General features: G+C 42.3%; 1 pseudogene; it reads left to right on the top strand.

Moving 5' to 3' along the window:
* Positions 1-3,141: 3,141 nt before the first annotated feature.
* On the top strand, positions 3,142-15,712 carry LOC124147304 (annotated as a pseudogene).
* Positions 15,713-24,339: the final 8,627 nt, after the last annotated feature.

The following is a 24,339-nucleotide window of genomic DNA, read 5'->3' as shown; positions in this document are numbered from 1 at the left end:
TAGGGAGATGGGTTGACGATAGGGGGTGAGATGAGGATAGGGAGATGGGTTGAGGATAGGGAGATGGGTTGACGATAGGGGGTGAGGTGAGGATAGGGGATGGGTTGAGGATAGGGAGATGGGTTGAGGATAGGGAGATGGGATGACGATAGGGAGATGGGTTGAGGATAGGGAGCTGGGTTGAGGATAGGGGGTGAGGTGAGGATAGGGGATAAGTTGAGGATAGGGAGATGGGTTGAGGATAGGGAGATGGGTTGAGGATAGGGAGATGGGTTGAGGATAGGGGGTGAGGTGAGGATAGGGAATGGGTTGAGGATAGGGAGATGGGTTGAGGATAGGGGGTGAGGTGAGGATAGGGAGATGGGTTGAGGATAGGGAGATGGATTGTGGATAGGGAGATGGGTTGAGGATAGGGAGATGGGTTGACGATAGGGGGTGAGGTGAGGATAGGGAGATGGGTTGAGGAGAGGAGATGGGTTGAGGATAGGGGGTGAGGTGAGTATAGTGGTTGGGTTGAGGATAGGGAAGGAGTTGAGGATAGGGAATGAGTTGAGGATAGGGAATGAGTTGAGGATAGGGAAGGAGTTGAGGATAGGGAATGAGTTGAGGACAGGGGATATGTTGAGGATAGGGAAGGAGTTGAGGATAGGGAAGGAGTTGAGGATAGGGAGATTGGTTGAGTATAGGCGATGGGTTGAGGATAGGGGGTGAGGTGAGGATAGGGAATGGGTTCAGGATAGGGAGATGGGTTGAGGATAGGGGGTGAGGTGAGGATAGGGAGATGGGTTGAGGAGAGGAGATGGGTTGAGGATAGGGAGATGGGTTGAGGATAGGGAGATGGATTGAGGATAGGGAGATGGGTTGAGGATAGGGAGATGGGTTGAGGATAGGGGGTGAGGTGAGGATAGGGGATGGGTTGAGGATAGGGAGATGGGTTGAGGATAGGGGATGGGTTGAGGATAGGGAGATGGGTTGAGGATAGGGGTTGAGGTGAGGATAGGGAGATGGGTTGAGGAGAGGGGTTGAGGTGAGGATAGGGAGATGGGTTGATGATAGGGAGATGGGTTGAGGATAGGGGGTGAGGTGATGATAGGGAGATGGGTTGAGGATAGGGGGTGAGGTGAGGATAGGGAGATGGGTTGAGGATAGGGGAAGGAGTTGAGGATAGGGAGATGGGTTGAGGATAGGGAGATGGGTTGACGATAGGGGGTGAGGTGAGGATAGGGAGATGGGTTGGGGATAGGGAGATGGGTTGACAATAGGGGGTGAGGTGAGGATAGGGAGATGGGTTGAGGAGAGGAGATGGGCTGAGGATAGGGAGATGGGTTGAGGATAGGGAGATGGGTTGAGGATAGGGGGTGAGGTGAGGATAGGGAGATTGGTTGAGGATAGGGAGATGGGTTGAGGATAGGAGATGGGTTGGGGATAGGGAGATGGGTTGAGGATAGGGAGATGGGTTGAGGATAGGGGATGGGTTGAGAATAGGGGGTGAGTTGAAGACAGGGGGTGAGGTGTGTATAGTGGTTGGGTTGAGGATAGGGAATGAGTTGAGGAAAGGGGATATGTTGAGGATAGGGAATGAGTTGAGGATAGGGAAGGAGTTGAGGATAGGGAATGGGTTGAGGATAGGGAGATGGGTTGAGGATAGGGAGATGGGTTGAGGAAAGGGAGATGGGTTGAGGATAGGGGGTGAGTTGAAGATAGGGGGTGAGGTGTGTATAGTGGTTGGGTTGAGGATAGGGAATGAGTTGAGGAAAGGGGATATGTTGAGGATAGGGAAGGAGTTGAGGATAGGGAAGGAGTTGAGGATAGGGAAGGAGTTGAGGATAGGGAAGGAGCTGATGATAGGGAATGAGTTGAGGACAGGGGATATGTTGAGGATAGGGAAGGAGTTGAGGATAGGGAAGGAGTTGAGGATAGGGAGATTGGTTGAGTATAGGCGATGGGTTGAGGATAGGGGGTGAGGTGAGTATAGTGGTTGGGTTGAGGATAGGGAATGGGTTGAGGATAGGGAATGAGTTGAGGATAGGGAAGGAGTTGAGGATAGGGAATGAGTTGAGGACAGGGGATATGTTGAGGATAGGGAAGGAGTTGAGGATAGGGAAGGAGTTGAGGATAGGGAGATTGGTTGAGTATAGGCGATGGGTTGAGGATAGGGGGTGAGGTGAGTATAGTGGTTGGGTTGAGGATAGGGAATGAGTTGAGGATAGGGAATGAGTTGAGGATAGGGAATGAGTTGAGGATAGGGAAGGAGTTGAGGATAGGGAATGAGTTGAGGACAGGGGATATGTTGAGGATAGGGAAGGAGTTGAGGATAGGGAAGGAGTTGAGGATAGGGAGATTGGTTGAGTATAGGCGATGGGTTGAGGATAGGGGGTGAGGTGAGTATAGTGGTTGGGTTGAGGAGAGGGAATGAGTTGAGGATAGGGAATGAGTTGAGGATAGGGAAGGAGTTGAGGATAGGGAAGGAGTTGAGGATAGGGAATGAGTTGAGGATAGGGAGATTGGTTGAGTATAGGCGATGGGTTGAGGATAGGGGGTGAGGTGAGTATAGTGGTTGGGTTGAGGATAGGGAATGAGTTGAGGATAGGGAATGAGTTGAGGATAGGGAAGGAGTTGAGGATAGGGAATGAGTTGAGGACAGGGGATATGTTGAGGATAGGGAAGGAGTTGAGGATAGGGAAGGAGTTGAGGATAGGGAGATTGGTTGAGTATAGGCGATGGGTTGAGGATAGGGGGTGAGGTGAGTATAGTGGTTGGGTTGAGGAGAGGGAATGAGTTGAGGATAGGGAATGAGTTGAGGATAGGGAAGGAGTTGAGGATAGGGAAGGAGTTGAGGATAGGGAATGAGTTGAGGACAGGGGATATGTTGAGGATAGGGAAGGAGTTGAGGATAGGGAGATTGGTTGAGTATAGGCGATGGGTTGAGGATAGGGGGTGAGGTGAGTATAGTGGTTGGGTTGAGGATAGGGAAGGAGTTGAGGATAGGGAATGAGTTGAGGATAGGGAAGGAGTTGAGGATAGGGAATGAGTTGAGGACAGGGGATATGTTGAGGATAGGGAAGGAGTTGAGGATAGGGAAGGAGTTGAGGATAGGGAGATTGGTTGAGTATAGGGTATGGGTTGGGGATAGGGGGTGAGATGAGTATAGTGGTTGGGTTGAGGATAGGGAATGAGTTGAGGATAGGGAATGAGTTGAGGATAGGGAAGGAGTTGAGGATAGGGAATGAGTTGAGGATAGGGAAGGAGTTGAGGATAGGGGATAGGTTGAGTATAGGGTATGGGTTGGGGATAGGGGGTGAGATGAGTATAGTGGTTGGGTTGAGGATAGGGAATGAGTTGAGGATAGGGAATGAGTTGAGGATAGGGAATGAGTTGAGGATAGGGAATGAGTTGAGGATAGGGAAGGAGTTGAGGATAGGGGATAGGTTGAGTATAGGGTATGGGTTGGGGATAGGGGGTGAGATGAGTATAGTGGTTGGGTTGAGGATAGGGAATGAGTTGAGGACAGGGGATATGTTGAGGATAGGGAAGGAGTTGAGGATAGGTTATATGTTGAGGATAGGGGATGGGTTGAGGATAGGGGGTGAGGTGAGTATAGTGGTTGGGTTCAAACCAGAAGTTGTTACCAACAGTACATTTTCTTACTGTGAAATCTTGGCACAAATACGTGTCGACTATACCTTAAGAGTTGTGAAATGTAGATACCGTTATAGGCTGTAAAGTATTTTAACAGCATGCTGTCACTCGAGTGACATCAACCAGACGAAACCATCACATAGCCACAAGACCAACTCGGAGAGTAAACATTCCCGACTGTCCCCCCTGGAGAACAACTAAACAAACAGGGCTGTCAGACATTGCTAAGGGTTGAGCAATCAAACGTGTCATCTTTGTCATGAAAGTCTTAATTATCATTTCAGATAAGAGGGGATTGGCCACGAATCCAAAATACGTCACCTATGAGAAGCAACAGCAGTTGAACTTCGACAGGAGTTCACAATTGAATATATATTCTCCATCTTTAAACAACCTCAAAAGACATCTTTGGTTTTGTTTAATTTATATTCAGGGAACCATGCCCTCGTATTTTCCAAATATGTTTCAAAGTGTTGTACAAGGTTGGCAAATTACCATCTTCCTCTGTTACTACTATTTCTAGAATTTCAACTTAACAATAAACATCACAACGCAGCTGTGTTCATAACGTCCAATGCTAAGCATAATGAGATAATGCCTCTACATAATTGCCATATTATACTCATGATCTATTGTGTTAAATGTTACAATCCAAGCTGGACCATCGAAGATCTTTGGCAATAGATATATATTTGACATTGTCTATATGACTAGGCGGACATTGCAACCATGTGAAGAATAAAAAAAACATCAGATCAGTTGAGTGCTCATAAATGTATAGGGGGCACGGTTGGTCCAGTCGTTTAAGGCGCCGTGATTCGCTGTGCAGAGGTGCGTCCCTTGGGAACGCCAGAAACCTATGATTGTGGGTTCGAATCCCGGTTTATCCCGATTATGTTTCTAGGTTTGTCAGCACTATACCCGTGCTCGTGGGTTTCACCGAAGTGGTAAACGCTTGATACCTGCATCAGTTCGGGCTTTCCTCCCACATTAAGCTGACACGCCGCGATATAACTGTAATACTGTAATACTGCAGAGAGTGTCGGCCCTGTGGTCTTCCAGAACATCGGTCAGGGAGAGGCAATGGTGTCACAGCAGCTCGGTACATTGATTAAGTCTTGGGACCACACGCCATACCTCATTTGGCACGTCGCCGCAACCACGAGTTTCAGCATGATAACGCACGTGCCCACACTGCGAGAGCAATAAGAGACTTCCTCCAGCAGAATGGCATCAGAAACATGCAGTGGCCTGCCCTAAGTCCTGATTTAAATCCCATTGAGCACCTGTGGGACGAGATTCAAAGACGGCTGAAGGACGTCCGACTAAGGCCGACATCTGCAGCTGAACTGCGTCAGGCGTTCCTCAGAGTGTGGGCTTAAGTGCCTATCGGCTTCATCAACCGTCTCATCCTTTCCATGTATCAATGCATATGGCAGACACACGAGATACTGACTTGTGATGCCAGGAAGAATAACATCTTACCAACACTGTGATTACCACCTTAACTATAATGAACAGTTAATGAACAGTTAATGAAATACTTGTAGTTCACACCTTGGATATACAGACTAACACTGTATGACCGCAAGACATCTAACATTGAACCTGGCATATGTATACAGATTACAAAAATAACAACGAGGAATACATATATTGTTAGTCACTATTTCTTTATCTAGCGTCTTAAATATCATAAATGATAAATTATTGTCCAACCTTTTAATCAAACAAGATGGCAAAGAAAACGTTGTAGTTGATAGTAAGCAGGAACAACGACACACATAATCGGACGTTTCTATGTCTGTGTCAACAGGCCACACAGTTCTGTCAGAACAACCTTGCCAGTCCTTACATCTGTTAATCAAAATACTTTTTTCCAGCTGGTCCTTTACTTGAATAATGACTGGTATCAGTTGACCTTTGATGTTGACCTTAAAATTTTGACATGAATCTCAGAGGGTCTTCGCTTTGCATCTGACAGACATCACGCGTTTCACAACTGACCCGAATGGAGGATGTCTCTATTTAGACGGTGTTCACTTTTTACATTCGACTCCTATCATGCAGTAGAATATAATGTGTTCAATTACCAATTGGGAAGCGTTTTTAGACATCTGTTGTTGCTGCCAGCTTCGTGATAGTGTTGCCGTTTGGCTCAGTGAGTGAGTATGGCTTTATGCCACTTTCAGCAATATTCCCGCAATATCAGGGCAGGGGACACCAGAAATGAGCTTCACGCCATTGTACCCACTTTGGGAATTGAAACCGGGTCTTCGGCATGACGAACGAACTCCACCAGGCTACCCCACCGCCCCCGTTTGGCTAAGAGTCAAGGGAAAAGGTTCAATGTTTAGCTCAAATGCTTCTGTCCTGCAAAAGCTGTTTAAGTAATGATGTTTATGGTTTAAACCATGGTAGGTATAAAAAATGCATACCCTTTTCGATATTCTTGTATACCGTAAATGACGATCAACCTGATCTAATGGTATACCAATATTTGATAAAACAGTGCCAAATCAAAACGTTTATCTCAAATCTGTACTGAAATGCGGGAATAGAATATAAACTCAGTTAAAATAAATGAGTCAATCCTGCCTTCGGTATCTCCATTAGACCTTCATAGATCCTCAGTATCAGGGCTATTAGATGTGCACTTCTCCATTATCTGCAGGAGTGAATGCAGTTTTCCAAATGAATCCTCTCTTTTTGCGTTAATGTACATGGAAATGACTGCCTCTGAGGCAAACGAACATCAGATTCCATGCCAGTAATTTGAGAAAGCTCTTTTACTTGATACTGCCCAACATAATAATCAGTTTTCCAGCCCTGTGGGGTTCCAATGACTTACTGAGGAGGATCATTAAGCAGAAACATTTTGAAATTAAAAACGTCTTTAGGGGCATTCGTATCTCGCTCACACTAAAAAGGATGGAGCCCAAACCGTTCAAAGCTCCAGTACTTTTTACAAATACGTTACAGTGAAGACACCAGGTGTTCACGAAATGAGTGAGCATATGACGCCATGAATGCTAACATACGAAATGGAGCTGGAGGACGACCACATGATGTGATGTCGGGTACAGTCATCTGGAGTTGGGACTTGGAGATGTAAGGGTGAACAATCGACCAATAACCGATCAGAAATGCAATGTAGAGACTCAAAGTAGATATAAATGCACGACTGGCATTCCTGCATTACCCGTATAAATCTGGCTAAACCCGTGCTGGACAGCAAACTCCTCCTTTGAAACATCCATCGTCCACATATGGCTTTTAGATGAACTTCCTGGACTAAAGATGTATCTGATCCCTACTCATGATGCCACAAAGAGTACAAGAGAAGTATGTCCTCAACATAGACACATAATTGTAATCCAGGGATGGCACTGAAACTTGTCAACCAAAAGCAGGTTAATCTATAGAGGAGACACAGGAAGAGATGTGTGAAGGAACAAGGAGACTCATGACATACATTGCAGAAATATCAATTAGGGGGATCAGAACTGCGTGTCGTCGTAGCTTGGAGGGACACAATTGAATAACATAGGATCAATAGTATTCGTGGAGATACGTCATCAAAGACGTGAAAAAACGTCAATCATCTGAGGTCTTTAATATCCGTGTTCCTGTCATTAAAAAGTTGGGCGCGCCATGAAGGTAAATTATCAGATCTTTGGATCTTGTGGTGTAGAAAGTAGTTCACATGTAACATTTTGAAAAAATGGACATGTCCTGCTCGACTTGTTAAGTAAAGGCTAAGGTCTTAAATACAACATTCTACAAGTCAAACAAATGTTAGGACGCTGACATCATGGACACATGTATCGTTTGGCTTTGGGTTTTAGAAAGAGTAGCTGCATAGACTGAAACGTGCCACTATCACAGCGCCGATTCAAAAAGCTAACAGAAGAGGAGAGGCACTCTCTGTCTGCACTCACGAAAGAACCTTGCAAAATGAGATGTGTTTCTATGGTGGTGTTTGTTCACACAAGCGGCCGGGGAAAGGTTGGGTCCAGTCCAAACGTTTTTCGAACACGTCGAATTAATCAGCTTGTCTCAGAGTGTTTACCTCAAAAGATCTTAAGTGAGTGAGTGAGTGAGTTAGGGATTAACGCCGCTTTTAACAGTATTCCAGTTATATCGCGGCGTGTCAGCTTAATGTGGGAGGAAAGCCCGAAGTGATGCAGGTCTCAGACGTTTACCACTTCGGTGAAACCCACGAGCACGGGCATGGTGCTGACAAACCTAGAAACATAATCGGGGCGAACCGGGATTCGAACCCACAATCATAGGTTTCTGGCGTGACCAAGGGATGCAACTCTGCACAGCGGATTGCGGCGCCTTAGACGACTGGGCCACCCGTGCACCCCAAAGATCTGAAGACCTATTCTTAAAATATATGTTCTTTAATACTGTCTTACCCTGTATTAGTGTGATTCTATGATCGATGTAAATCACGGGGAGTTCAAGATGCTTTGTAAAATACTAAAGTAGCGGAGTTAATATTGTCTCGAAAGTGTTCAATTATGAAGGCTTCGCTTCACAAACCTAACCTATCGTAACACTAGCTATTTTGTCGACCCTTTCCGAGCCTGCCTCTAGGGTACAGAAGATATACTCTTTACCTTTATGTTATAACCCAACGACGTATGTTAACGACATTAACGATCTAATTCAGACAACAGTTCTCTCTCAAGCCATGACGGTCGGAGGCGTCGTTTTGCGGGTTTATCCCTAACGCTCAAGACCAGTGGTTGGGGCTGCTTCTTGTGCACAGTTGGCACCCTTTTAGGCAACAATATATTGAAGATTCGACGTACGCTCATCATGTTCATCTCATGAATATGTTTCCGAAATGTCTCTTAAATGTGCAACGGCTGAAAGAATTACCAGATCAAATTCCGTTTTAGAGGGCGACATTATACGTATTTATTCATTGTTTCAGATACTTGTGATACTTGTCCCGAAAATATAACTTACCATTGCTTCAGTGCTTACATTTAATTATCATCCTAACGATATATTGTATGTTTCCCATGTTTGAATGTTGTCAGCGTCATGGCAGCTGCGTTACCTGGACAAGGTTTCACCAACTTAATATCGCGGGAAATCAGAAAGCTCATCATTTACAAAAAAAGCGTATTATATTTTCAGAAAAAAAAGGGTAGGCTGATCAATATCTAAAAACATGCAGGGAGCATGTCTTCAATCGATACAAACACAATTTAGTTCTATATTCAGTTACATAATTTGTTCAAGCTGATGAAATATGTATGCATTGAACTCTACCAACGGCACACATTTCTCCCCATGACACGACGTGCCAATATTAATTCATACTTCTACATTTGTCATTTAACTCAATTCAAACGGGATTTCACGTAAAAACAAAGAAGCCCGCTCTTTTTGAAAAAGAGAGTTTTGTTATCTCAACGTTCCTTAATAAGAGATCACAGATTTAATAATTGTTGAAAAGATTGTAATTTCATCAAGAGATATCTTTATTCAATAAGTTGCAGCACCCTGTTATTGGTTTTAGATTACCTTTGAGGTTGACCCCGACCATGGGCAAATCTGAAATAGAAGGGCATGCAAAATGACACGAATGTTCTTGTCAAGACTGAAATGTATAAACAAGTTGTGAAGTATAATGCAAGATTATTTCAAGGGCGCATTTTCAATTAAGAAATTCTAAAAACTCGTTCTTGAGGAAAAAAATATTGGTAATCCTACGTATTCTTATAACAAAATAGGGGAACGTGAAATATAAATGTTAATACCAAGTATTAGAAGAAAGATGAGTGCTGACGGCAAACATCCCATGTCTGTTAACATCAAACACATCCTGAAGTTTGCACACGCCTTACGCAGTAGAGCGTAGGGTGTAACTCGTGATGTTGACACTTTCAAGGATGCTTATTTCTGTCAATCTTATTGATTTCTTCATCATACAGTTGTGATTAACTTGATTCATGCTTATTCATTGTTTGTATATAAACTAGCGGCGGAGCGTCTATGGACTATTAGCATACAGGTAACTGGCAGTGGCCGCCGATATCTTCAGTGTTTCACAGTCTGTGATAAGCAGACTATTGGACAGGTACCTACACACCTAAAATGTTGACGATCGATCCCGTTCAGGTCGTTGCAGGTCAGCGACAAGAGTACAGGATCAGTTGACCTGAAACCAGGCTGTACGAAATCGAGTTCAAACTATGAATCAAATTGCTGCAAACTTTCACCAGGCTACTGGAGTTACGGGTCAGACTTCATGTTCGTCGGCCACGTGTTGTGCCGCGCCTTACAAATCGTCACATGGTGTACACAACGTCGAAACTTGGGTAATCGTCGCTGGTCACGTGTCATACTTTCAGATGAGTCCCGATTCACTGTGCACTTCCCAGCTAGGCGTGGTCGTTTTTGGCGACGTCAGAATGAACGTCAAACCAATGGGATACCTGAGATCTCATGACAGAATTGTTGGTAGATCAGTAATGGAGTGGTGCGACATCACTATGATTGACCGATCACCACTCCATAGTGTGCAAGGAAAGGTCACTGGACAGTACTATCGGGACATTCGTTGTCCTATTTGCATGGCGTGTGGGTCGACGTTTTGTCTTTCAGGACGACAGTACCTGTGCTCTCCGTGCACGAAGAGTCAATGGTAACCTCCAGCAGAACAACATCAACTGAATTCCATGGCCAGCAATGAGCTTAGCCCTTTCCTTCATTGAACACGTATGAGACATAATAGGGAGACGTGAGCGTCAACGGCACAGGCCGCCGACCACGTTGACTGAACTTGGTCAGGTGCTGCAAGAGGACTGGGGAGACTTCCACTTCATGCCTCGAGTGAATGACTATTTCACAAATCGTGGCGGTATTATGCACTACTGATCTAACAACGTCAACTTTGAAATGTCCAATTTTACTCCTATCGTTCTTCAAGGTTACTGGCGGTCATAACATCTACTGTCACACTTCCCTACCGGTTGTAATGTGCTCGTTCATAATTATCATATATATCCTTAACCAGAAACCAAGATATCTTTTACTTTTGGAATTTTAAGTTATTTCCGAGTCTACCCTTTGTTTTATGATAATATTATGGCTAGTGTAATCGATGCAGAGAGCCACTCTGATTAAATTGTCGTAATACGATACGTGTGCAGGAATGTGTGTGTGTTTCCTTACACAAACATGGCTTGAAATAATTTAGCACAACTTGATTTTGCGCACACGAGTTGGTTTCTAAAGTTTATTCAGTGACGACAATCATATCAGTGAAGGAGTGAGTGAGTATTGTTTTACGCCGCATTTAGCACTATTCCAGCAATATCACGGCAGGGAATGGGCTTTACATATTGTACCCACTTTGGGAAAATAACGCTGGCCGTCAGCTTGACCAGCGAACGCTTTAACCACTTGGCTACCACATCACCCCTCGATTATTTTAATAACGCAATTATATGAAAAAGGGATCAATACCCTCGTGTTTTTTCTGCACCGTCTTCCACCATGCGGAAACACATTTGGCTGACACAGTAACTATCTCATTTGTGTCTACCAAAATTAAGAAGAAATCAGGATATTCGAAGACAAGTTGGGACATCTAAAAAATGTGACCAGGGTTACGGTTGTAAGTATTAGTTGAGATCACCACATCATAAATCTGAAAAAAATAAAGATAACCTCAAATCTTTTAGCGAAAAACTCTTGGCATAAACACAACATCCCTTTTTACATCATCGTACCAAATATTGTACAAATTCAAATCAGATTGATATTGAGTGAGTGAAAGATTTTGGGTTAACGCCGCTTTTAGCAATGTTCCAGCAATATCACTAGAAACCAGCTTTACACGTGGTATCGATGTGGGGGATAGATCCTGGGTCTTTGGCGTGACGAGCGAACGCTTTAACCACTAGGCTACCCCAACGCCCTTCAGATTAATATTGTAAAACATTTCTGGTTTGGAATTTAATAAGAAAAAGTTTCAATATGATAGAATGTTGCCTCGAGCATGAACAAGTTTGAGAGCACAACCAACAAGCTGAACATGTATGCACTGCTGTTTGCATGCCTTTAGGGAAATTGATATAAATGTCAAAGTCACCGTCTGAAGCCGTTAAAGGTTAACCCCACAGGGAGCTGTGTTGCCGTACTTCTGATCGAAGCACAAGTGGAATATTATGATTATAAACACGTATTTTTTTTCTCACAAAACCTGGTAAAAAAATCCACGATCAAGTTAAGAGGAAAGAGTATCTGTGATTGTCATGTTACTGATATTTTGCCTTTTCGCGAACTCCTGGTGTCTGATAGTGATTGAAAAAGACTCGTTTAAGATATAATCTTAATCGTAAAGTGGATTCTGCGTTTGGTAGATATTTATTATGATCATGGAAATGGTAATTGTCGCTTTTATTTAAACGCTACATATAAGCAGCAGAATATCTGCACTTGTCATTCAAAACCAACATACCGTTTGTAGCTTCAACAAAATGAGTGAATGCGCTATCGTGTCACAGGATTGTCTGGTCTATATGTTGATTCGATAGATACGCAAACGCGAACGCGCAACACCCCCCCCCCCCAACACACACTCCTACCCCCCACCCCACCCCCACCCCACCCCGACCACCACCCCCTCCAAAAAAACCCCCTAAAACAACAAAAAACACATCATTAAACACACACAAACAAGACAAAATAAAACATTTACTTGGGTTTTAATCAGTTCTCGGAATAGACGTCTCGGGCGGGATTGAGAAATATGATCTTCATGTGGCCTTCAAATAATATATTTGGTGCATTCGGGAATATAAAAAAAAAAAAATTAAAATTGAAACTTAGAATGTGAGGCTTTAGAATCAGTTTCATCAACTATTTACTTCTCCCCATGCGGCACAAGTACCATTACAACTATCACATGACGCTGTAGTTCTTTCATGTTGCCCATGTTTGAAATAAACGTAGGCGAGAGTGCCACCCAAAATAGCAGCATGCCTTCTGGCCAAGTATTGAAATGACAGAACAATTAAATCAGACTGCAAAATGAAACGAGACAAAGACGTAAGACGTACCCTGCATGTCGAGCAATATTCCAGCAGCTCCAGCCCGTGGTGTTAACATTTCACAAATTTTGAGATACAATCGAGCATGATCTTTCTTCCAGGATTTCAAAGAGCGTCATACGACTCTTGCTCAGAAGTTGTTTGATCAAGGTCACAACATTCCGGGTCTCATTAGACGCATCAGTGACATGTATGATGTCCGATGCAATGCCCTATTTTAACGTGTACCATGTGCTCCCGTGTTTTTTTTCAAGTGAACAATTGACTTGCCTGTGCATGTGTTTGTGACGGGTGCCACCTGTGGGGAAGGTTATGCTCACCTTTTCGCGAACACCTGGCATCATTACTATTAGAAAGTGATTCATAAACACATGCTCATGATATAGTCGGAAACGTAAAATCGACTCTGCTTTATGCAGAGATTTCTATTGCATATGATATTGGTTTAGTGGCTTTATTTACAATGAAGCTGTGCTGATTTATTCACCAGTGCATTCAGATAAATTAAGGAGAATATGGGTTGTTGGGAGAGATATGTTCGGTCTTTGCCAAAAACCAAAAACCAAAAACATTAGTTCACAATAAACCAATAATCTTTAACTTTTTTTCTTGAGAACGACTCTATCTTCCATAAAATCTTCTAGTTCTGATACAAAAACCTTCATCCACTGAATCTGCAATCACTGAAACTGTTACTGTAACACTGAGGGTTCTGGGTGTAATATACGAGTATGTCATAACGAATCGTCTAATCTTAACTCAGACTCTAACTTGTCATAAATGGCACCGAGGGAGGTGTTAGTTTAGGTTCCAGTATCCCCTGCATGTCCTTGCTGCCTCTGTAACAGTACCGTGTGGTCGTTACCATGACTAACTAATCATCTATGTGACCCGACAGCAGGGATTGTTGTTCCGACTTTCTGGATCTGCTTTGTTTGGCCGTTCTTTACTTGCCACCTGGAATATTGCTGACTGCAGCAGTCGCTCGCTGTCACAAATGTTACTTGAATGAATGGTCGCGAAATGTATTTAAGAATAAGCCTTTGTGACTCCATGATGAACTCAGGAGCCAGACATATACAGGTTTATCCTCACTGTAAAAATACATCTCTCGTCAGAGCGGCAGGTGTTACCGGCACGCCACGACACTCTTACCCTTTTCGCGAACGCCTGGGCCCGGTTGTTCAGAACCCGGTTAACTCTTAACCAGCCGTTAACTCTCCGTTAAATTTAACCAGATGGTTATGTTGTTTCCCAAAGCATGGTTATCTTTAACGACTGGTTAAACGCCCGTTAAAGTTAACACACTTCCCGACCTCCGTTAAATACTTAACACCTTGGTTATCTTTGAAACAAAATGGCGGTCATGGTTGGGCCTAACGCCGCTTTCATGGTTCCAGAGGTTAATGCGAGGCAACAGAAGTGATTCCGAGCTGTTAATTTTGCATTAATGAACTACACAGACAGTGAACTTCGTGATAGGTACAGATTTTGGCGGGAATCTATCAACTACATCGCCAATATACTGAGGGAAGATTTGGAGCGCCCTACACAACGTAGTCATGCTCTAAACGTCGATCAAGAACTGATGATAGCTTTCCGTTTTTTACGCAAGTGGTAGTTTCCTTCAAGTGATTGGTGATACGATGGTGGTGGACAAAAGTACAGTTTCACGTGTCATAGTAGATAGTACTGATGCCTTGGTTAAAAGGAAGAACGAATTCATAAAATGGCCAACACAAGAACGCTACATACGTCAGGTTCAAGATGGATTTTTCGCCCTTGGTGGTTTTCCGAGTGTCCTAGGTTGCATTGATGGTACGCACATACGTATTCAGGCACCGACCAGAGATGAACCAGCTTACCTTAATCGGAAAGGATACCACAGTATCAACGTACAGGCAGTGTGTGACCACGAAGGTTCGTCTTGTGAGATTAGAGTACCGTCCCTTTTTGCAATTAGAGTAGCTTCCCTTCCAAGGTCTATAAAATTCCGCATTAAAAAGATTCGGAATTAGATAAATAATGAAAGGTTTGCGTAAATGCTCTCAGTACTCTTAATAAATACAAATGGGATATTCTAGTCAGCTAACTGAGAAAAGCTTTAAGAAAATATAGCTGTAAGAAGTTTGTAATATATAGAAAATCCATTAATCCATGACGAACATTGCTTATTTTTTAAATTATTTGTCTAATTTGTATGTAAATTTACGAATGTGTGTGTTAAATGGCCGGGATCAACTCATGATAGCAACATATTTAGAACCTCCACTTTTTGTGAATACTTGGAGAGATCGCACACTTCAGTATCAGATGGCTTCCATTGGGAGACAGTGGATACCCTTGCAGGCCTTTTCTCCAAACCCCATTCATGACTCCACAAGGCAATGCTCAGCAGAGATACAATGACAGCTTGTGTGCTACAAGAGTTACAATAGAAAGAACATTTGGTCGATGGAAAAGACGGTTTCATGTACATCATTCTGAGGTTAATATGCATACTCAGCATTAGTACATTTGTGTACTTAATTTGACCAATGTTTTACTTTTCTACATCTAATCTTGATTTTTTTCATCACTTTAAGGTTTGGAGTCATGGTGTTGTGTGTTCGAATGCTTGACGTTTTACATCGATCACATAGCAGAAACAAATAATTTTCCAAGAATCCTAACTATCATATCCAATTACTAGTAATTATATTAAGACTTCAAAGAAGCAATCAAGTTGCTTTTAAAATGTAGATTTTAATGTGACATTCTGTATTTATGTATTTGACACGAACATTTCTTGTTTATTGAACAGATAAGGATGAGTCCACGCCGTGGGTGTCAGATTGTCCTTGCCTGTGCTGTCCTCCACAATGTATCCTTATTACTGAATGATCCATTACAAGATGACAACGACAACCCAGATGAACAGCCAACAGTGGACACATGGAGGAAGGCATGATGGACGAGGCATTAGAGATCATATTGCCAATACCTTCTTCTCCAGCTAAAAACCTACAAACAGAGGACACAAGAATTTAATATAGTGGTAATGAAACTGCAGGTTTATTGCATCATAGAAAGTAACAGTTGAGATGGACTGAAATTGCCAATATAATCACGTTGCAGTATTTGCTCAAGGAGTTGAATTTGTGGCTTAAGTTTCTTTTTTTCCATTTCCTGTTTTCTAGCTCTCCTGATAGAACTCTTTCCTGTTATTGATAGACTCTTTCTTAAGAACTGAGTTTTGTACTTTCTTTTCTGTGCTTGAGTTGTCTGGCTGGACGTCCGTCATCAAGTCTTGGTGCTGCTTCACTGTGCTCTGTATCTTGAGAGTCCCTGACTTCAGGACTTTGTGATGTTGGGGTTGAGGTAGTAGCTGCTGGAGTAGGATCTGTGGCACCAGTTGGCAACCCAGGATCAGCCACTGATGAACGTTCAGCATAACCTGGAGGCATAAACAATTATCAATATAAATATTTATGGTTTTGTCTGTGTTTCTATTAGGGATTACGGCTTAAGAATACTTATATACGGATCCACTCTTGTTTTAATCATTTATGATTCAGAGAAAGACAATATACTGTGAATATTATTGGCTATTAATGTGTTAACTATCATCAACATAATATTCACTTCATTGCAAATTCAGGAGACCGAAATTATCTTGACTGTGTCTTTATGGCTCTGACTATTCGTTTCGTCCTAATGTGTGTAACTGAATTATTCATTTTATTATATTTTTATTACAATCATGTTACTACCGCTTCACAATAATTTACCTTACTGACCTTGAACTCTACATATGGAGGAGCGGAAGCGTGCTCATAAATAATTTTGCTTACAGATGAATTTGTGAAATATAAACGTGGACAAGTCAGGTTTATCATAAGTTTTTGGAATAGCATTACTTTACATATCCACAGCAGATGTCGGCTCTTGCTAAATCAACAGGCTTTGGACTTGATGTTGACACTACAGAGGAGAAATTGCGTCAGATTCCGTCGCCCGATGGAGGTTCACGAAATTGCGTTCAAGAATCTTATATTCGTTTCTACGGTTTAATATGGCACTTTGCTTGGTTGACACTCGTTTCTGTACCGACCAGCAGTACTGAATCATTAACAAAATCAACACTGACATTGAGATTATGTCCCACATCCTTAGCTCGCTCTAGAAGACTGTGGAATGCCTTGTGTTCATCCTGAGTCTTGACAAGCCTCACAAACGGATCATCAGACAAATAAATGTGTGCAAAAAGTACATAATACAATTCTATCATGAAGAGCCGCCATGTTAATCAAAGCACGCCCTCCCATAATGACTGGTAAACATAGGCGATTGAGGGAAGAGCGAGGATGGTATTATCTAAGGATGGGTAGAGCATAAGCACTTGTGGCCAGGACTTTATTGCGAGTGTTCAACTCAGATTTTCTGTAGTCTGCATTTTTACTCTGCCCGAAGTTTGTCCTTGCCATGGGCATTCTGGAGTTTGTCCCGAATCTGTATTCCCAAGTACGTAAAGGCATGACCTTCGACGTGATGGTCAATAGCTCCCCCCCCCCCCCCCCCCCCCCCAACACACACACACAAATCTCTGCACAAAATAGAGTGGATAGAACGATTCCGACTATATCATGACAATGTGTTTATGAATCACTATCAAACAGTAGTGATACTAGGTGTTCGGATAAAGGTAAGTGTATCCTGCCTCACCGGTGGCACACGTAACAGTCACATGCAAAGGAAAGACAATTGTTCACCTGAAAACACTATAAATCAAACACGGGAACATGTGGTACACGTCAAAATAGGGAAATGCATCGGACATCATATTTGTCACTGATGCGTCAAATTTGGAAATGTTCACCACGTGTCTACCATAAATCATTTTGAAAGCTTTACTGATGCCTTGAATGTTGTAACCTTGATCAAACAACTTCTGAGGAAGAGTCGTATGGCGCCCCCATGAAATCTTGGTAGAAAGAGCATGCTCGATTGTATCTCAAAATTTGTGGAATGTAAACACCAACGTCTGTTGCTGCTGGAATATTGGTCGACATGACGGAGAAGCTGACGATTGGAGAGTTGAAGTCATCCCTCTTGTCATACAGTCGTGTGGAGAGTGTTTTGTCACTCTGAATCTTTATGCATAGATCTGAATATGAACCATACGAGGCGGTCTCACTGGTCTCCTCAATTTCAGGTGCGTAAATCAGTGGAAGTGAATTGGTTGTTTGATTGATATTGATCAGATCATCAATAAACCTGAACCTTAAGTTAAACTTCTTGGCTTAAGTACCATGTTTTGCCAATCCGAACAGAAATTCCGATTCATATGCATATGCAAACAGATCCGCAAGAAGGGGAGCACAATTTGAGCACGTCTGTCTCTAACCCGATCGTCCGTTTAAGTTTCCATACTTGTTTTGTCGTAATGAAGGTTGCTGAAAGCCTCATTGTGTTGTGTAGATACTTCAAAGATAGGGTGTCATACGGATGGTTTCAAACCATAACAAGCATGAAATACTCATATCCCCGCCAATATGACATGGCCGGTTGTGTGCAATGCATTAGCTCCGGTGAACTATGTTCACTCGGCCTTTTTGTAAATGGCCTAATTGCAGTACTAAAAGATGTTATTACTGGTGTTGTTTTGCCATCTGCAGTTTATGATAGAATATGTAACTGTATTTGTAATGAGTAAGGATGAAACATATGGACGAAAACTTCTTTATTACAATTAGGATCGATGGTTTCGCTGTAGGTTCTAACACCGTTATCAAGCAAGTGAAGCACAGAGTATGGTTGACAAGAATATATAGTGTTTATACAGTTGAGTAGGTTTAAGATCAGTTACACTGTTGTATTTGTTATGAGTTGTGTTTCTGCATGAGGTTAGTCAGTGAATGCAACAACCGTGTCCATGACACTTTTGGAGCAACACACACAAGCAATGCAGAACTTACCAACAAGAAAAGAAATGTATTCAATGCTGCGAGATGACATTATGTGCCACGTTTGGTGAAGAAATATGGTACGGTTTTCAAGATCTGCTCTGGAAACGAGGACTACCGCCATTTTCAGTCTAAGTCAAAATCGTTGCCATGGAAACTCGAAAAATATTTTTTTTAAAAATCCCAAACTATCAAAAGGCACCAGGTCACCACTAGACCTATCTATGTGCCAAGTTTGGTGACGAAATATGGTACGGTTTTCAAGATCTGCTTCGGAAACGAAATGTGACGGACGGATGGACGGAAGGCCGGCACCGATTCCTATATCCCCCTTCCACTTTGTGGCGGGGGATAATAACCACCTCATATTAGCCACCACAGCAGAAGCTCATATTTAGAGAACAGAAATTCTTTCTCAGTCATATGGGTTAGGAAATCGACCAGAAGAGTGAATTTCGAGCTTGAGGGACAACAGTGAATTTCGCCACTTTTCTTTTCCGTAACAACGAGAGATATGACGCCATAATAGTGACGCGCGTTTCAGAACTAAACCTTGCAGGGCTTGCATAATACTGCTTTCCGAGTGTTCACTACATATGAGCCTTCGATGTAGATGACCATGTGTGGTTTAGACATGGTTTAGAAACAGAACTGGAATAAAACCACTTTGTCCCAGCCACCTGTCTGGCTGCTCAACAGGAAATGTTTGTTGATGACTAATATAACCATATTATGTAACAACAATAATTGTTTCATTTGAGAACTCGGAACTCATGACATATCAAATAATGCCATATGCAGCAGAGGAGGACATGTGCCAAACCACGCATCAATACCATCCACTTTTCAGTTGACTCTTTAACATAAAGGCATGTCCATTCCTTTTTCGTACCAGATGTCTGAGCTCCATAGATTCCGTACAAAGACAGAACTATTCCTGGGCCCAGCAAATGTGCACCAACTCCCTGTCTAAAACCATAATCTTAATACAACCAAGAAAGAATTTTCTTTATCTGCACAAAATACATAAATATCATGTGTTTTACCTGAAAGCCAAAGGATTTGCTTGATTTTTGGGCAATCTCAGAAAACATTTATTTTTAAAACTTAAATTCCTTGATCCATGACAAATATCCTTAGAGGTTCAGGACAATTTATCAAAAATGAACGCAAATGATTTCTGAAATGTACTGAGAAAACATAATGTGTAATGCTGGACACCCTTCTTGATAACATCGGTATGAAATTTGGTTATAAGATGTTGTAATTAAGCTTCAAGTATATCGAAGATTTGATTCTGTTGATATGGTTCATTAATAGTCAAATAGACAAGTTCCATCCACAGATTTACCCACCTGAACTAGAAACAATAGAGATCAGTGAAGCCGCCTCGTCTGTTTCATATTTAGATATCTACAAGACTGTATGACAAATTGGATGAAACCGTGCTTACTTTTACTTTTGAAACCTCACGCTGCGCGTTCGGTTCCAAATTCAATTTAGCGGGGTTAAATCTACAGGTAACCTTGCTCTACATTGAAAACACAGTATGTTTATCTCCTCATTTCGAAAGGATTACAATGGCTTCAAGTTAGAGCCTGTTGGAAACGCTTTAGTTCTGAGGGAAAAAATGTTTAGAAAAAATGTCAGCACAGATTACAGTTTGTGCACAAGTCAAACAAAATATTTCATTTGTATCATTGTTTTGTTGAAAGTGTTTTAACTATTTCTCTTCCGTGTTGGCATGGGGCTCCGTTACGTCACAATCAATCACATCTTGTCAGAGTTGTTTTGTTGGCAGAGAAAGTACCTTTAGACAATCTTATATAATCAGCATTGTATATGAAAAACGTGTTCTAAACTTAGCTCGTAAAATGTACACTGACCCAGACCTTGTTGTACGTAAGGCGTAGACGCTCCAACCCTCTGGTCGACGATACCTATTGCCACGGTTTAAAACAAACAGTTCTTAGATCTTTTATCCCAATTAACATTTGTTTATTAAGTTATTGTTAAACCATTGTTAAGCTTGTATCCTTTACGTTATGCTGCCTGTGTCCAAAGCAGTGTGTTTAATCTGTTATCCTTTTACAATGTACAAGGAATTGCATGTTTCGGGTAACAAACAATTGTCATTGTCAATTTTGGACGACCCGAATATGCTATTTCTCTTTGACAAGAAAAATCTCTCATGAATTAATTTATTTATTACTCAGATTGCACATTATCGAAATCCAATGTTGAATTAAGATGTTATTGGGTTAAAAGGGTGGCGTATGAATAGAGCATTCGTAGCTGATGACTGAACCAGAGACTGTTCTCTCAAGGTGCAACCTGGCAATACAGTGTGCAGTTTTCTCCGAGATCGATTATTAGCTACGATAAGACCGCGATTCTAAAATCATGTCCATTGTAGAATTACATACACAAACACCCTCAAGTGAGAAACATCTGCATACAAATTCACAAAGGTGCATTGTTACTGAACAGGTGGTCTGTTCACACGTGAGCAATAATAAGGAAGATCGGCGTTCCTCTGATAAAGTAGTTCATGATACCAGTAATGGTAAAGAGTGAACTGATAAAGGCAATGTTTCTTGGAATAGGATGTGAGATGGATGTAATTAAACAAAGACAAATTCCATTTTTTGTATGGACAAACACTCAACATAGTGTTTCTGTAGTTATTTTGAACCATCGCTAATGTAAGTTCGATTATCTGCCAAAACAGATTCCATTAGACGTAAAAGATAGAATAGTGCTGAAAAGTATATGAATGGATCACTGAAAGCAAACTTAACATGCTGCCACATTACATGTCCTGTGACAATGAGTAAACATGAGTTTACAATGAGTAGATTAATTTCGTCTGTGTCAACACACTTGTGATCTCCGTCGCTTGAGATCTTACGTGTTGCTAGACAACAGATACAGAGCCTTTGAGCAGTGAATTGAAAATGGCATTCGCCACAATCCTGCACATTACAGTGTTTACGCCCACGGTGTTTTCCATTTCTTACAGATGTTGTGGCGTGTCAAATCTAATCGTGATCCATCACACCTTTAACATAATGAATCATGGGGTAACGGGGACGGAGCAACCTATAGCGTTAATCAAAGTGGTTTTTAGTTGATTTGAGGGTAATCTGGAGATATACCTAAAACACCACGAAAACATCACAGTGGGAAAGAATCATTTGATCTATATTTGATCGTATTGAAAGTTCCGATGCATCTATACATATAAAGACTCGTGTCTTATGGAATGGTTATCCACAAGCAAATAAATGCGAAAACTAATTTTACTAATCATAATTATATCCACAAAACCCTTTCCAAACACACATCGTCGGTTGTACGATTTCGGCTGTATCATGAACATGTGTTTATTAATTACCAGCCCGGTGAAAATCAGGGGTAAAATAGGTACTCAGCAACCCATAAATGGCGACTATGCTTGTCGTAGGTGACGACTAACGGTATCGGGTGGTCAGATTCGCCGACTTGGTTGATGCATGTCATCGTATCCCAATTGCGTGGATCGATGCTCATCATGTCAATCACTGGATTGTCTGGTCCAGACTCGATTATATACAGACCGCAGTCATAGTACTGGAAATTTGCTGAGGGTAGCGTTAAGCAATAAACAAACAGACAAAATTAATCACTATCAAATAGTGATGATGCGCAGGCGTTCAAGAAAAGACACTCCTGAAGAATCAGTAAACATGCCGGTTTTAATGTAACCTCAAGTCTTTCTTACGTCTTCTATTAGGCTTCGTTAATCAGCAGTTCTTACGCAGCTAATGACATTGTGCAGCCTCGTGTAATTACACTGTCTTCGTTTCAAATCTCAATTTTGTCAGTCCTGCCCCCAGGGTGTGTGACCACAACCACATGCTGAAAGACACCCTACCCCATGGCTTCCTCAGAAAGACCCCGATCCCATTACGCCCAGATCACTCAAACTGATGGACAACCAACACAACAACAGTGGGCCTGATTGGTAACATCAAATATCTGGATGGCGGGTTTAATCTTAATTATGACGTGTTGTAAAAGTTAAGCAAAATTATATACTTGGAGAAGATGCTACCCAATTTTGAGCTTAGACTTAGGATTTCATCATTTGTAATTAATAATATGTTGACATCATGATAGACACAGAAACGGCGTCATCTAAACAGAAAAGAAAGGCACCAGGGATGCTCTTTATGTACTCTGTATATACTTTACTACACTATAAGTACCGTAACGTGAGAGGTAACCATCAGATGGTCATTACAAGAGTGAGTGAGTTGGGTTTAACGCCGCTTTTAACAGTATTCCAGTTATATCACGGCGTGTCAGCTTAATGTGGGAGGAAAGCCCGAAGTGATGCAGGTTTACCACTTCGGTGAAACCCACGAGCATGGGTATGGTGCTGACAAACCTAGAAACATGATCAGGGCGAACCGGGATTCGAACCCACAATCGTCGGTGTCTGGCGTGCCCAAGGGACGCAACTCTGCACAGCGAATCGCGGCGCCTTAGACGACTGAGCTACCCGTGCCCCCCACATTACAAGAGCCGCTTTGTGCGACTAAATGAGACAAATACCATAGTATGATTCCGACTACATCATGAGCATGTGGTTATGAATCACTATCAAGTAGTGATATTCCAACATTTGAGTATTGCTCGATCGCGTCCTTTACCAAGTAGTCGATCCAGACATAACACACCGATTTATGGTTTTCATGACCTCTGTAGTTTAACTATAGTCAAATTAAAAACTTCACATTTTTTAAAAGCAATCCCATATATGATATACAACGGACAAATGTATCAGAGAAGGTAATTTTTAATCATTAATGTCCAAAGAAGGATTTTAATTAACGGTGGTAACCATAATTTGTTCCAAGCGCCTACGGTATTCGGTAATAACATCAACAGTTTAAATCATAAGTCCCAAGCACGAGAATCTGATGGCACACAAGTTCAGTAGCGTGTATGGCCACCATGTGCGTTGACAACTGCCACACAACGCCTCCGCATGGACCTTGTGATGCTTGTGAACACATGATTGGGAAGACGACGCCATTGTTGCGGCAAAATGGTGCCAAGATCTTGCAAATTCTGTGGTTGGTTCTGGAGAGTGCGCAGACTTCTGCCAAGAGCATCCCAGACATGTTCAATGGGATTGAGGTCGGGAGACCTTGACGGCCAGTCCATGACGTTGACTCCCGCATTCTGAAGGAAATTCCGTGTCAAAATTGCTGTGTGGGGTCAAACATTGTCGTGTTGGAAGATCAAACCGGGTCCATGTGCTGCCATAAAAGGAAGAAGTTCTGGTGCCAGTACCTGGTCGCTGTAAACAGCAGCGTTGAGGTTGCCACGGATGACAAGAAGCCTGGAACGTTCATTGCCACAGAAAGCACCCCACACCATGGCACTTCCGCCTCGAAATCTGTCAACTTCCTGTACACAACACTGGGCGTAACGTTCATAACGGCGCCTCCACACCCTCGCCTACCATCAGCAAATCGAAGATTAAATCGGGATTCATCACTGAAGACGACTTGATTCCAATTCCTCTCAGTCCATCGTAAGTGTCGCTGTGCCCACAATTGACGTTGACCTCTGTGTAATTGAGTCAGAATCGGCCCGCAGTATGGCCGTCGTGCTTGAAG

The sequence above is a fragment of the Haliotis rufescens genome, unplaced genomic scaffold, assembly GCF_023055435.1.
Source record: "Haliotis rufescens isolate VD_foot unplaced genomic scaffold, xgHalRufe1.0.p SCAF_30, whole genome shotgun sequence".
Lineage (NCBI taxonomy): Eukaryota > Metazoa > Mollusca > Gastropoda > Lepetellida > Haliotidae > Haliotis > Haliotis rufescens.
Note: the sequence above shows the minus strand (reverse complement) of the source record. Positions and strands in the feature narration are given on the sequence as shown.